General features: G+C 28.1%; 1 protein-coding gene across 1 annotated transcript in view; it reads left to right on the forward strand.

Annotated features, from left to right (window-relative positions):
- Positions 1-4,958: 4,958 nt before the first annotated feature.
- The window catches only part of LOC129917215 (serine-rich adhesin for platelets), a 94,072-nt gene continuing 82,760 nt past the window's right edge, over positions 4,959-16,270 (forward strand). The window contains exons 1-2 of the mRNA XM_055997611.1: positions 4,959-5,073; positions 5,237-5,443. The gene's annotated coding sequence lies outside the window, so the exon portion shown is untranslated. The remainder of the gene's footprint in view (positions 5,074-5,236; positions 5,444-16,270) is intronic.

Raw genomic sequence — 16,270 nt, forward strand, 5'->3', positions numbered from 1 at the left:
GTGTTGAAAAATATTATTTATTAAAAATTAAAACTTTTCTGATGGATGACAATGCTTTTTGGTTTTAAAAATGTATTTTTTTTTTTTTAATTTCTTGTCAATTAGCTGTTATAATTGGATTTGAAGTGTAGCCATAATTTAAGATTTTAATTTTGTTATGAGAAGTTAAATTGTTTGCTTTGTTATTTAAAAAGGTTAAAAAGAGTTCCTTCTACTACTATTAGTAAATAATGAGCTTGAACGTTGAACTTTGACTTCATTCATCATTAAAGTATAATTGTTTTTTTTTTGTTCGTGAGTACGTTCAACTTCGATAACAATAACAAGGGCCCCGTTACTTTTAAGACGGTAAACTCATTATTACAAACGATCTTAGCCAGTAATTTTTTAGGAAGCTTGATGACTACTTTAAGGATTTTAACTTTCAAGTGGACCAACAGGGATTTCACTGCTTTTTAAGCAAAACTGCTCTCTGTTATTTTTAAATTCACTGTTCTGCTCAGAAAATGTTCTCGGCTATTTAAAAATTTGTCAACTTTTTTGTGAGCATTTTAATCATCATATCTAATGATCATAGCCTTAGCTAGGATTTCATTTCGGGGGGGGGGGGGGGGGGTTAGCTAAGACCAAACAAAATTTTTTTTTAGAAATCACAATACTTTGTATCAACTATATGAAACTGCAGTCGATTCTAAATCCCGCTATATCAAATAGTCATTTGAACTGTGTAGAAGCGAAAAATTTGCCAATATCCTTTTTAAGTATTTTCTAGGAGAGGAATTTGTAGTTAAAAGTTTAAAAAAGCCCTGCTTACGGTAAACGAATTTAAAAATGGCTGAATATTCAGCGGCATCTCTAGTTTTGTAGGTACAAAGAGTGATAAGTTGGTTGATATAAATTGCGAGCGTTAGCGAGCAAGAAAATTTTTTTTAAGAAACAAATTTTAACCATTCTAAGGCTTTATAAAAACAATTATTTCGTACAATTTAATATATAAAACATTGAAAAATGGACTTTTTCTTGCACTGAAATTTTGTAGCAGAAAATTGACAGGTACATTCTATCTATTGAGTTCTAAATGAAATTAGCAATACTTAAAAACCAAAATTTTAAATAATCCAAGTTGTTTGACATGAGCTAATTACACTGGTCAACAAGGTTTTTGTTACAGAAACCAGGGTATACTTTTCTATAGGCTGAGATCGAATCCGAAGTCAGAAAAATTCTATCACATCACGTTTTGGAGATATTCCCGTTAGAAAATCGAAAATGCCGATTTTTACCAGTTTTCAAAGTTATTTTTTTAGCATTAACTTCAAATTTTCAAATTTTGACACAATTCTTTTAGAAACTGTTACAAATTCAATTTAAAAAAAAAATAAGTAAACGCTAAAAAATAACCCTGAAAACTGGTAAAAAGCGGAATTTTCGATTTTCTAACGCGAATATCTCAAAAACGTGATGTGATCGAATTTTTCTGACTTCGGTTTCAAGCTCAGCACACAAAAAACCTACAGAAGAGTATACCCTGGTTTCTGTAACAAAAAAGAAGTTTAATTTTGTTGACCAGTGTTATACTTCACTTTGAAATTTAACAATAAACTGAAATTGTTTAGTTTTATAATTTGAAACAAAAGAATAACGAAATGTTGTAAATACAATGCTTTGCAAAAGTATAATCGCACCATATAAAAATGCTATTTATATAAAACCGAGTATTGCAGAGACACCCTACTATTTTTTTATTAAAGGGGATCAAAAAACAAGAATATTGAGAAGAACTACAGTCTCTGAATAAATCGATACATTTATTTTCGCTTACATACTGGATTTAAGGTTAACATAGAACAAAAGTGGGTAATAAGCAACTGAAGATATCTCGAACAGTAGAAAAGATGTCTGAAAGATTTAAATAGATTTAAGGGTAATATTTCCAAAACGAGATGTGATCGAATAAGTCCGTCTTTGGACTCGAGTTCGGCCACCGAAACCCTTTGAAAAAGCATAGTTTAGTCTCGGCACCAAAAACCCTGCATAAGTACTTGTGGTATTTAAAGGGTTCTTAAAAGAGCATTTTAAGGTGTTAACATAGTGCTTAAGGAAATGGTTAAAGAGATAAAAACTCTTTGTAATGGACCAAACAATTTTTGTTTTCCTTTATACAAACTTCATCGACAGCTTCTGCAACGATGCAAAATTGGTAGTGATTTTAAGGGAGATTTTCATATAGGTAATCAAATCACTAAAATACAAAAACAAATCATTTAGTGCTGCACATATTAGACTTGTATATGTTTATAATATAGGTATCTTTCGATTTTCTGAAAAAAAATTTCGGGGGGGTTAAACACCCGACAACAAAGTCAGTAAGGGACAATCTTCCATCGTTTAAGCGATAAATGCAATTTTCTAACATTCTGACCTCAAGCACAAAAAAAATATTTTGAAAACAACGGCAACACCTACAATATTTTAAAATACATTTTTAAAAAGCCAGAAGCTCATTCTTATCTCTAAAATTTAAATCCACTAAATTTAATCAAGACTTTTTGAAAAAATGGTCCTCAAACTCAGAATTAAAAAAAAAATGTTATTAGAAAAATTTAAAATGACTTTTTTCCAAACTTTTTCTAATAAAATATGAATCTATTTAAAAAAAAATTTTGGCCATCAATATTATCAGTTGAATTTCGAAGCAAAAAAGGTAAAATATATCACACTTTTGAAAAAAAAAAAAAATGAAAAATTACTTCAATTTCAATGGTTTTTTTTTTGTATTAAAACTGAATTTTTGCATTGAAATAATTAATTTTCTCAAAGACTGTGGTAAATAGGAACTTTAAATTTTTGCTATTTAACTTTCAACAGTAAGGGTTATTAAATGAATAAAAAATAATTTTATATTTAGATGTTGAACTTAAAAAAAAAATAAGTTACATTTTTTTTCAAAACTTTTATTAAACAAAGTTCTTCGAAAATGAAATACTTTTTAATTTTTTTCATAAACCGTAATACATATTGACATTTCCTTTTATAAATTGAAATCATAATAAATGCGGCCAAAAAAATTTGAAAATAAATGCATTTTATATTACGACCAAGTTTAAAAAACGACATGTTAAAATTTTTTCAATAATTTTTTTTTTTTTTTTTCAAAAATCTGAGCCACTTTGCCTCGCTTTTACGGCAAAGTGGCTCAAGTTGAAACTCGACGATTTTCAGGAAAACCTTTCAAATTTTTTAGTGCAAATTGACAACTACACTATTTTGGCAATGCATAATTTAAAGGTTTTCCGACTTAAAAGCGACGATACATAGACCAATGTACATATATGTAGTTCGATGTATTCTAATCATGAAAACAGCAACGTCTTAGAAGTATTTTGTTGTTAAAAATGATTTAAGTTCTTGTTGAGGGAAGTTTTCGTTTGTCATTGTCCAAGTCATTGGAGAAATCTGTGCAATAAGGTTGTTAAAAAATTGTTTCAATTGTATTATTCACTAATTTAAAAATACATCTGGATGTATGTCAAATATCAAAAATAAATCCAAATCTATAATATTCACTACTTAAATCCTATCTTAAATCCATTTTTTTAAATCCAATCTCGTAAAATCCAAAGGAGATCTGTTTAACTTTATAAATCCAGATGTAAAATTAATTTTCACAGTGTTCAGTTGTTTCATCAAGCATATTGAAAATGAAAAATAAAGATAGGGTAACTTCGGGCATTATGGCGCACCGGGCATTATGGCGCACCTCTCAACTACCATACTTCCAATACTCGCATTTAAATAAAACCAATGCAGAAACTTTGGCCTTCGTCGAACACTACTCTTTTGACGATCGCAGGTCAGTGCTATTATTTTTGTGCCAAACAAAAAAGAAAACAAAAAAAATATACCGGTTCTGGGTTCCAATATAATATCGCTTTGTTTTGTTTGTGTGTATCTCGGTAACTATACAGTGCACGTGTTTGTTGTAAAGAGTGAAACGCAGAGTACAGTTTTGGTTTGGTTATATCACTTGTTATATTTTAACTGAAGTAAGAATTTTGTTTAGTTTTTGGAGTTTTGTGAATATGTGTATATTTTGCAATATGGCGCAGATGCAATAAGGGCATTATGGCGCTATATTATATCCGACTGCGCCATAATGCCCTCATGTAAAACTAATTTCAAAAGTAACTCTGCATTTTTTTTAATTTGAAAATAACCTCAATTTAACGTTAATTTTATGAAACTTATTTACAATTATATTTCAGAAATGCTGAATATACGTAAAAAAAGTAAAGGGTTCCGAAGTAAATGGGGTTCGCCATATTGCCCGTACATAGGGCAATATGGTTTTTTTTGGACTATTTTTAATTTAATTTATTTTTTGTTAAAAAGCTTGAATTTTTATTCTTAAATAATTTATTTATGTTACGTTTTTATGAAATTTAATTAAAAAAAATGATTGAAGTAAAAATTGTAGTCCGTAGTAAAGTTATTTGAGTTTGTGCTTAGGTATGCCATAATGCCCTAATTTACCCTAAATGCAAATTATACAAAAATTTATTGAATAATTACATAAATCACATTTTTGAGTGAATAATATGAACACAAAATTAAATCCTTGGATTTATGAAATTCAGATTTAAGTGTTTGGATTTAAAATTAACTTTAATCCAAACTAAATCCATAAGGAATAATATGGCATAAGATTGGAAATGTCAGTTCTTAGCTAGGAAAGGAGATGTTTACATAATACCATAATAATATGTAATAAATATTTGAATTTACTTTGTGATTTGTAAATAAAAAATTTAAATAAATAAACTGTTTAAAAGAAATACATTGCTCTGATAAACAGATATGATTATGGAACCCACTCTTTTTGCATTCTCTATAGTTTTGATTTCAACCTTACAAAATATTCACTACAGTTCACAGTAGAAAATTAATCAAGATCAATAAATCAAACATCAGAAATATAAAATATTCAAAACAAAAAGAAAACAATTCTTTTTCGGAAAAAAATATTTTTGGACCGTAACGTTTCATAAATAGGTAATCCTGAAACTACTGCGAGTAAGTTTCTTGAATTTCTTTATAATATTGATTGTATAATGTAGTATAATGCATATCTACCTATAATTATGTATATTATTATTTTTATTGAAAAATATTGATTTATGTATATGAATTTGAATAATTTATATTTTATTACTTTTTGTAATTCCTATTTTTCTAGAACCTACACATACACACAATTAAATTCTTCCTATGCATACAATAATTGCACTTCTGTGAAACCTCATATAAGAAATATGTATGTATGTTCAAGTAACGAAGAAACTCCAAGTTCAAAATTGTATATCCTGTTGAAGTTCTACAATAGAATGAAGGTCTCATCCTCTCAGCAGTCTTGCCACTCCCTCCACAAAAAATGTAATTCAAGGTAAGTTTTTATTTTAGGGATATCAAAGTATTTTCAAAATACGGCAATTTAACTAATTTCTTGATCAAATACAAAATAGACTTGGCTAAAAACCAGTCAGAGAAAAAATAGTCCTTACAAAATTGAACAATGGAAATAACAGGTCCAATATACCACGATAACGCTAGTTTTTTACGAAACTATTCATAAAGGAATGTAACGTATATCGCGGTAACGGCCGATTTCTGTCAATATATTTCAATATACATATGTATATATAATATTTCAGTATATTTTTGAACATACATATCATCGGCACAAAGCAAAAACCCGAATTAGCTTTTTGAACATTTTCACTTTAATGCGTGATTTGATATCGGTCCCTTTATTCATTGCGTCAATCCTAACCTCTATCTGTTTCCTAGCAGCCTAAAATATCAATGTCCGTTGCATGAATTTTAAAAATTACCAAATCTGCAAACCCAAAATTACGAACTACAATTTTGCAGATTCGTGGTTTTGGTTTTGTGCTCACGATATTACGTTTTCAAAGTACGTTAGTTCGCAAGTCATAATAGAGTACTTCATATTAAAATTTATAAAATGTATGGACATTGAATAATTATATATAGAAGTGACACCGATAGTTTCTAGCGCTACAGAATTTTATTTTTTTCGGCAATCAGATGTACTAAAAAATCCCCAGAGAGAATGGGGCTTGTCTTAGAAAATTATTTTTCCAAAAATTTGTTTTTAAAAAAGGAAATTTCACAAATACAAACGTAACAAAACAAATATCAAATAAAAATAAATTGTATCAACACGTCGACATCCTATAGTAGAAAAAAAAATAAGGAAATTTTACTCACACATAAAACATAAAACAAATATCAAACAAAAATAAATCGTATCGACACATCGACATCCTATAAATGAAAAAATAAAATAAGGAAATTTTACTCATACATACAAAATTACACAAATATCAAACAAAAATATTGAAAAGTTAGTTGACATTATAAATGTATCCATAGTAACTCGAAACTAAAAACAAGAAATTTTGTATTAACGACGAGAATTTGAACAAAATTAAATATTATTGTTGTATATCCTAGGCACGTTATAGCTTATAGGGCATGAAAGTTACCCTTGTTTCAATAGTCCTATTAGCGTAGGTGACAAGGTGATTGCTGTTTAATTCTGCTTTCTGAGTTCGTATCCCCACAGAGATTGCTATTTTTTTTATATTATATTTTGTTTTGGAATATTATGAAATGCGTAACAATTAGAGTCTTTTTTTGCTGAATCGAAACTTAAGCATTTAATTACAACATAAATCCTTATGTGACAGTTTACGCCGAAGTCAAAATAGAGCCTTAAAATTTATGTTCAACATGAATTATTTAAGGTTCGTTTCAGCTAATGGCCCTTAAAGAAAAAAATAAAAACGTTAAGAAAAACTCAATGTAATAATTTAAATGAGGTAAGAGCTCAAACCAATAAGTCGTTTTGGCTCAAACTTTTTGTTTATTTTTGATTCCAAGGAGGGAAATTTGAAATTTTTTAACGGCACCAACTAGAGATGCTGCAAATAATGATTCGGTCGAATACCGAACATTCGACCACGCTTATATGTACAGTGCGGTTCACTTGGTTAGACGCACCAATTTTCGTTTACATAAATTTCATTTTTTTTTTTGTGTGTGTGCAAGAATAACCAAAAAAATTGTATTTATTAGAATGGTTATTTAGTTCTTAATAGAAAAACAAAAAGAATTAGTGGGTGAGTGGAAGTTAACGGTACTTTTTAGTCCTTCTTGTCCTTGATGTAAGAAAAAGGGCAGCTTTTTTCGGTTCACATGATTAGACGCACACCTTAAATTAGTTAGTTTGGCGAGATCTATACAACTGATTTTTAAGATATAGTAGTTTTTTTTTAGATTTTCAAAATACTTTAATGCGAATATCTCAGAATCCTGACGTGATAGAATTTTTTTTGACTTCGGATTCTAACTCATCACATCAAATACTATAAGACAAGTATACTTTTGTTTCTAGGAGAAAAAAAAGCATTACAAGGCGGTTTAGTGAATAAGATATTTATAATTAGAAAAATAGTATATAAAATTACAAAACACGTAAAAATTTTGTTTAATGTATTTTATTATGGTTTTCTTTACATATCCCTCTGTAGGCACACCTCTTTTTTTTTGACGTGATAGGCACACGGGTGCGAATTTGGTTTATGCTTTTTCATGTCGCTAGAACTTTTTTCGGTCACAATATTTTATAGAGAATCAAGCATGAAATTAATGTAGAATATTCCGAGGAATTCGAATATTGTATTCACATTTCCGAAAAAAAAAATATTTTCACCCTTATAAAGAAACTTTTTTGTGACTACTTTTTTGAAAAATTGTAATTTTTTAATTTTTGTCCTGCCATATTATGAGGAATAAGTACTTCAAATTTGAGCTCAATGCGACAAGTAGTTTTAATTTTATACAAGTTCAAATGAATCTAAAAGGATGATTTTTTAGAAACTACAAACATTTTTCAAAAATCATTTTTACAAAAATGGTACCTGATAGAATTTTTCTGAAACCAGATTTAGATTTAAGAAAATCTAATCTTTCATAATATCAAAAAGTTATTTGAAGGAGAAAAAAATAGTTAAATTTTGCAGACCAGTGTAATCAAATTAAAGGTTCACTTAAATATTTAACTGAATTATACATATTTCTCTCAACCAATATAAACAATTTAATACTCAGATTAAAGGCTAAAGCTCGGCTAAATTTAATACTTGAGTTTCATAACCATAAAATTTAACCGAGCATTAGCTTTTAACCTGAGTTGTTTTTATACACTAGCCCAAAAAGTTTAAGGAACAAAGGAAAATTCGTGATAGCTCCAAAACAAGTACCAATTCGATTTGATTTTTTCTACTAAGATAGATTTTTAGAAAAAAAAAAATTCAAAATCGTTGGAACCTTATAAATTAAAAAAAAAAAACTCAAAAATAAAATTGGTATGCAATTTTGTAGAAATTACTAATCCAAAAACTATTATTTTCCCAAATTTTCTTTCTGTTTTATATCTAAACTATATAAATGCTTTTGTATAAAAAATTCGTTGAAATTAAATTGGTAGTTTGGCACGGTTCTACGGTAGGTTAATAATAATTTTAAGAAATGTCCATGATTGCCCAAAAACTATTATATAATTTTTTTAAACAAAATCACTGGTACCGTTTTCGAGAAAATTAAACATTTCCTAAATTGGTTTATGACAGGTATCGTTATTTTTGATAAAAAAAAATTAGTTCTAAAAACCCCTATGGAGATTCTGCAAAAAAATGCTACTTACCAAGTTTGATGTTACTCGGTAGATCCATTTAGCTGTTCCTTTGGGAGGTGGCAAAGTACTACTAATAGTTAACTAGCGATTTTCAATGGAACGCACTTTCAACGAATTCAATACAAATCGTATCCACTCGGGAAGAAGAGCATGAGTAGGTAGATGATAGTACTAGATTAAACAAAAAATCTACTATTAGCAGACTACCACCTCCAGTGGAACAGGGCTATAGTAATCCCATGTCTGATTGTTATCTCAACTTTTTTTTTGTACGAATGCATAGCTTGACTATATCATGACAAAATAAAAAGCATGTAAAAGCTACATTCTTCTAGTTTTAGAATCTTAGAACCAAATATGTATTTTATTTCAAATGGTGAAATAGAAAAATCATTGGAACTATCCCAAAACCACATTTTCTTGCATTTGCGATCAAAATATGCCCTTTTACCTTTTGAGTTTATTTTAACATTTTATTTATAAATATCGTTTAAATTTTAGATAACAAAAATGTTTTAATTAAAAATAAAGAAAAGTATACAAAAATGGTACGAAAAGATTTTTTTTTCAAAATTTAATATTTTATAAAAACTTTTAATTTTTATTTGCAGTTGCAAATTTGAACAAAGCCGTATATCCAGAGTCCTTGTTCGCAAACATAAATCAGTTTAAGCAAATAAACGAGGTTGTTTCGTATTGTATTAAAATACTTTAAAATAATGTGAAATATGGCCATATTGTATGAACTTGATCCCTACCTACTCTTGCATTATGCGGTTTAAGAAAATAGTAAGTATATGCCACAGTGCATGTGGAAAACATTCAAACAATGTGAACTACAACTTTGGCCTAGATATTATTACAAAAAGCACCCTAATCAAAATTAAATAAACACTTCTATAACTGAAGAAAATCTTCTTCTTTTCGTTAATAAAAACAAAAAACAAAATCCTTCCAAACATACATAAGAATCAAACATTCAAAAATAAATATTCAATTCAAAATAATACAAAAATTTTAAATAAATTCAATTTCAATATTACAGAAACAAAAATAAACAAACACACTACTAGCACAAAACAAAACTAATACAAATACACCAAATATAAATAATATTGTAAATGTGGTTACTTAGTAACCAAAAGTCCTTTTCAGGGATTTTTCGGCCATCGAATACACAATCCTAAAACGATTGTGGCGCCACCCCTCAAACGATTGTGGCTCCACCCCTCAAACATAGCGGACGTTTTTTCCGGTGTCACTTCTATATATAATTATTCAATGGTATGGATCTAAGAAAAAATAATTTTTTGCGAATTTTTTTTTTTTTTTTTTTTGCTAACTTTTTTTTGTAATCATGTTATATTATTCCAATTTTTTCTATTACTCATAAAACTTCTCTTATTTTATTTCATTATAAAATTTTATTATTTTTACAATAGAATTGCATGAAATATAGTAGCTCAAATGTGAAAAATGAGAGACAGCTGTAGTAGCTTGTCAAGCTTCAAATTCTTCAAATCACTCTATTTCTTTGACTGCAAGCAAAACTGTGCTACCCGAATTTATAAAAAAAAAAAATGAAACAATTATCTAATTCATCTCCAACCACACAATGAAACTACAATGACATTTTTTAACCTCATCCAGTATTATTTAAATTACAAAAATAAGAGTGAAACACTCCACCAACATCAGGTTTAGATTCATTCACCCGCTAGAGCTCATGTAAAATGGGCTCAGGCGATAAACCATATAAGCTGTAACTGATAAGTTATAATCACAATCCATAGATTTGATTTACGTAAATCGATGTTATAGGTACAAGTAATAATCTAATTTTGTGGTATTATTTAAGTGACACCTCGCAATACCTAAATAGTTGCACCACAAGAAAATAATACAATAATATTTATAGTTTTTGTGGTCTACTTACGTGAAAAAAAATAAATTTCTAGTTGGATTAACAGGGATTTAGTTTTTTTTATACTTTTTCAAATAGTAAAGCGGATAGATTATAAGCAATTACAAAGTAAATGTGTTGTAATGTAATTGAAATCATATATGTACAAACAAATTCAACATATATTTGACGTCAAAGAAAATATACCTGAAGATTGTTGTGTTTAATTACAAACAAATTTTGGGCCCTACTTATAATCAAATTTAAAGCTCACTTTAATATTCAACTAAATTCTACATATTTCACCATACAAAAACCAATTAAATAGTCAGTTTAAAGGCTAATGCTCGGTTTAATTTTACAGTTAGCCTTTAAACTGACTATTTAATTGGTTTTTGGTATGATGAAATAGGTATGTAGAATTTAGTCAAATATTGAAGTTAGCATTAAATTTAATTATTGGTAGGGCCCTTAAGGTAAATATATTCAGTCAAGTCCATTATACAATTAAAACATAAATTCATACCGAACGAACCTGTAGTGACAAACTAGCCTTATCTTGCATGGTTGTCTTCTTTCTACAATTGTGTTGGTATTGTATTTAAAAAGTAAATTAAAACCACAAAAGTCGAAGGTTAGCCCACGACTGGGGTAAAAAAGTGCAACACGCAAAATTTTGAATCAAACTACAACAAAACTTATAATTCATTTAAGCCGCATTTGAGCTCATACCACTCTTAAAAATTATTTCTCATATTAAAAGCCGATAATATTACTCGCTCCTAGGACAGTAGTTCAACGTTCAAAACCACTGTTAATTGCACTTAAACGTACTTTTATTAAAATCGAATAAATAAATAAATACATAACAGTTTAAAATCAAGCATTATTTATTGACTTCGTTGAAACAAAAGAGCTGAGCAGCGAACTTTTTTTTTATTGTTTTCCTATTCTACAAATCGGTGACCTCTCGCGCAAGAAATCTGCTGACAGCATAGAAAACTATATTTTCTTTTAGATTGACCTAAATTGGAGTATGATAACAAGACTTCTTGTAAAGTAAGAGTCTTAGCATTAATATGAGCAGATCTTGAAACACCAAAAAAATATTTAGCGGCATATTTTTATTCCCTTGATTTATGTTACCAAAGAAAAGAAATTCGAAAATTTATCTCTGCATTGGACTAAAATTGTTAAAAAAAATTTTTTTTTTTCTATTTATATTAAGAGAGAAATCATATTTAAAATGAGCCCAGACATGCAAAAGTAAAAGTTTTCTTAAATCATCGCTTAGTGGTATTAACTTTGCAGACATTACGCTATTGTTTAACAATTTGTTTTAAGAATCACAAAATCATGTTATTTGAATCCTCCACACCAAAGAACTCGTATTTTCCATGATTTTATTTTTACACATGAGAAAAGGAAGAAAAAAAATGACTAATGTATTTCAAAAAACATTAAATTAAACCATTAAATTATTTTTAATATTTTTTTTTATTTTTAATTTTCGATCTAAATAATTACAATGCATATTAAGACATAAAAAACGCAAACTGTTTGGAATCAATTCCTAGTTTTTAAAACCAAAAGTCAAGGAAAAAAAAATAAAAAAAAAACTTTTCCTTTCATCATAAAAATATTATCAACTTTTGAGCGATTTCTCTTTTATTGCCAAAAATATCTTAAATTAAATGTAATCAGCCAGAGACTAACATAACTTAATCTAAAGTTTAAATTACTGGTCAACAAGATTTTTGCACCAAGAACCAAAATATTCTACTAGCCTCCGTTTTTGATATATTAACGGTATATGAAATAAATCAAAACATATTTAAACATAACCTCAAAAACAGTCAAAATAACGTTTTTTTGCAATTTCTAACGGTAGTAATTCAAAAACGGAAAACAATAAAAAAATTTTGACTTTGGTTGCGAGTTATGCACCCTTTAAACCTTCATAAAAGTATAATTTTGGTTCTGAATACCAAAAAAAAGTTTAATTTTGTAGACCAGTGTGTTATTTTTACTTTTCTTGTCACTTAAATTTGGGCATTCCACCAATTTACATCTTAAACGGACAGATTTTTGTCTGAGCAGAAATATTTAAAAATTAATCCATAACTTTTTTATCTCAGAAATCTCCAGAAAAAACAAAATCCTCTTCGCAGAATTTTGTCTCAATTAAGAATCAATATAACTAATGATAAAATAGCGGGAAAGACCCGATACATAAATTTTATCAAAATACACTTACAAATCTTAAAAAGGAATTTAATCAATTTTGTTTATCTTCTTAAAACTTAATGTCCTTTTACAATAAAAATAATAACAAGACCAAAATCATGTATTCATAATGACAACCATAACAAGAATGCGGCGAATTGAAAACAACCAATCAGAAAATTTATTTTAAGAATATACCAATCACCCTGCCACCACAACACAAACCACAACAAGAAACAAACCACAGCACTTAAAATGATCCCAATATGTAAAAATTGGTGTGGCAGACTCAACAACATCGCAATAAAAGAAAAATACAAAACAAATTAAAAATCACTTCTTGTACTAAAAAATCCCAAGAAACCTCTCTACCTACTTAAAGCTAGCCATCACAAAACAAGAGCTCATACCAAATGTGAAGATGACTTTAAAACGAAAATAAGTTAACAAAGAAGCAAGAAGCTCTCCAAGAAGAATATTGGTGTGCGGCAAAATAAGTTGACGATATATTTGGTAATCATATCATCTTGTTGTAAGTTGTTGGCGAATTCGCCAAAACCCTCCGAAAAAAAGCCCCATTCAAAAGCCGCGAATGCAGCAAACCCAAAGAGAAAGAAGACCTCAAGAAGAAGATCAAACCAAAAAAACCTTTAAAGCAACACAAAACAAAAACAAAAAAGACAGTAAAACTTCTAATTCTTTTGCGTGGTTCCAGCAACAGCAGCCAGCAATGAAAACGCGCCTTTATAGTCAGTAGTACTTACTACGGATGAGCTACAGATACAAAAGGTATATAAGAACCTGCCGCAATCATCAATTGAGCAATACTTACGACGGGACTGTGGGATCGCGATGAAGTTCTAGAGAACAAAATTACCTGTAACTTGGATGAAATTCGTTTGTTCTCATTTTTTGTAGTGCAAAAAAAAATTATAAAAAAAAAGTGAATCAACCCTTAAAAGGCTTTAAAGTTTTATTCCCTGTTTTTTTTAACGATTTCTTTAAAACAAAATTCAATAAAAATAAATCTCATAGTGAAGTGATGTGTTGATATAATTTTTTTTTTTTCAAACGATTCAAGGATATTCAAGGATTTCAGTGCCATTTAACTTTTTCAAAAAAAAATCAAAAAAAAAAATATATTTTCGTTAAACAATCAAAAAATAAGGAAATAATACAAAAAGAAATTACAAGGACATCTTTTTAAACGAATTTCAAGGATTTTCAATCGAACAAACCCACAGGACACAACATCACGGTTGACAACCGACGGAAAACGATTTCACATAACTCACACAAGGCAAGTATTCGTACAAGAAACCGAAAAAAAAAAAAATTATTTCGACTCCTTTAGTCCTTTCGGACCGGGGAAAACTGAAGAAAAAAACCTTAACATAAATTTTCACATCAAGATAATAAATCAATCAATTTAAGACTGGGGTGGGTTAGCCACTAGTCTACAAGCATCAATGGACATTTCATGGAGCTTTTGTTGGTCATGTCTTTGTAAATAAGTATTTCATATTGTTTATACTTTATATGGATTAATATGTGCAGAGGGAACGTAATTGTTTTGTGGAAAAAAAATCAATTTAATGTTGAAAAACGAACATAAATTAATTCTGAAAATCTTAAAGCGTCAACAAATAAAATTAAAATAAAATAAAATAATCTTCGGTTGTTTCAATACGAATTTTTTATACTTAGCCAAAAGGTCCTATTCAAATGACTTTCGTTTTTGCAATATAGTGCCCCTAAATACATATGTTATGCATCATTATATTTGAACTTTTATGATGCACTTGTTTAAAGAATATTAAATATTACCAATAAAAGTTGATAGTTTCCCTGTATCTTTCAAAATCCAGGAGGATTTTCAACAAAAAAAAAATTGTATTTAAATTCTGAAAAATTAAGTTATAAAAAAAAACAGAATCAACTATAGTTAAAATATTTTTTTAAATGTTTCAATTCAATGGTTAGAGTTTTCTGTGAAAAAAAAATATTTTTTATTTTTTTTTTTAAATAAATGATTTAAAATATTTAAAAAAATTTTAAATCGAAAGATCTGTTTTTGAAAAAATGAAATGTTTTTTTTTTTTCAAGACAAAAATTTGAAATTTTTGTTTTACTAAATTTAAGCAATTCTTTTTTTATTTTTATTTCTTTTTGAAATTGCTTCCATGATAGAGAGTCTTTCTAATCGTTTAAGAAATATTCGTCTAAAGAAAACATTTTTAAGTAGATTTTTTGTGATTAAAAAAACTTTCAATATGATTATCGTTAAAATAAAAATAACGGTATTCTAAAACAGAGTTCGGAAGTCTAAAAATTAACCAAAAATTGCAGCTTACTTTATAATTTAAAGGCAATCAAAATTAACAATTAAATGAATTTTAAGAAGTTGTTCCAAATTGAAAAAAAAAAAATTCCAAATTTTCTTAGCCTAAAAAGTTTGAACAAAATTAAATGTTAAAATCCAAAAAAGTTCAAAAAATTTGTTTACGGCTCCTCCAAAAAAAGTTAATTAGATCTTAAGGATTTTTAATTTCAACTTGAGAATTTGGTTTTGTTCACTGAAAGTTGAAGTTTTCAAATCTAGGGCTTATCCACTTTAGATTTTCTAAACTCTCGGAAATATTCGAAGTTTGCAGAGCATTTTATTTCAATTTATTTCAAAATGTCATTTTTACTAATTTTAATTTTTGTGTCAGGTTTGTTTGTTTTTAATATTTTTAAGAAAAAGAAGGAATTTCTTAAAATATTTTTTTGGAAAATTGGCTAAACATCAAACTTTTCGAATATTGAAGATGATTACACTGACTGAGGAGTTTTTTCCTTAGAGAAAATTCAGGAGAAAAAAGCGAACAAAATTCTCCGACACGATGTTGGAAATAGGAAGACTCAGTACACAGGATTTGTGTAATTTTTGTTTTGTTAAAAAAAAGTAGGTATGTACTTATTAAAAAACTTCAAAAAATTCTGTATGGTAGATTTTGTTATTAGTTTTTCTCCGTAAAAACCTTCGAATTGTAAAATGCCTTTAGTTCTCTTGCTGTGCTTGAATTTTCTGCGTTCATGGTCGCTAGTTTTATTTTATTTCGTTCAAAATTAATCTTTTATACACTCACAAGATAACTGCATTAGGTATTTCGAATTAAACATTATGAGCATTTTTTATAAAAAAACGTTAAGAAATGTTTACTGAAATCTTATTGTTTTAAGAAGACGGGACTTAGTAGGTATCATCTTATTTTAAGGTGGCTTTTTTTTCTCCGTGTATCTTTTATCTTACAATTAGACAAATTTTTGAAAACGGAATATTAAAAATCGCTTGAAAAATTGATCGTGTTTGAACA

Source organism: Episyrphus balteatus, chromosome 3, assembly GCF_945859705.1.
Source record: "Episyrphus balteatus chromosome 3, idEpiBalt1.1, whole genome shotgun sequence".
NCBI classification, from domain to species: Eukaryota; Metazoa; Arthropoda; class Insecta; order Diptera; family Syrphidae; genus Episyrphus; species Episyrphus balteatus.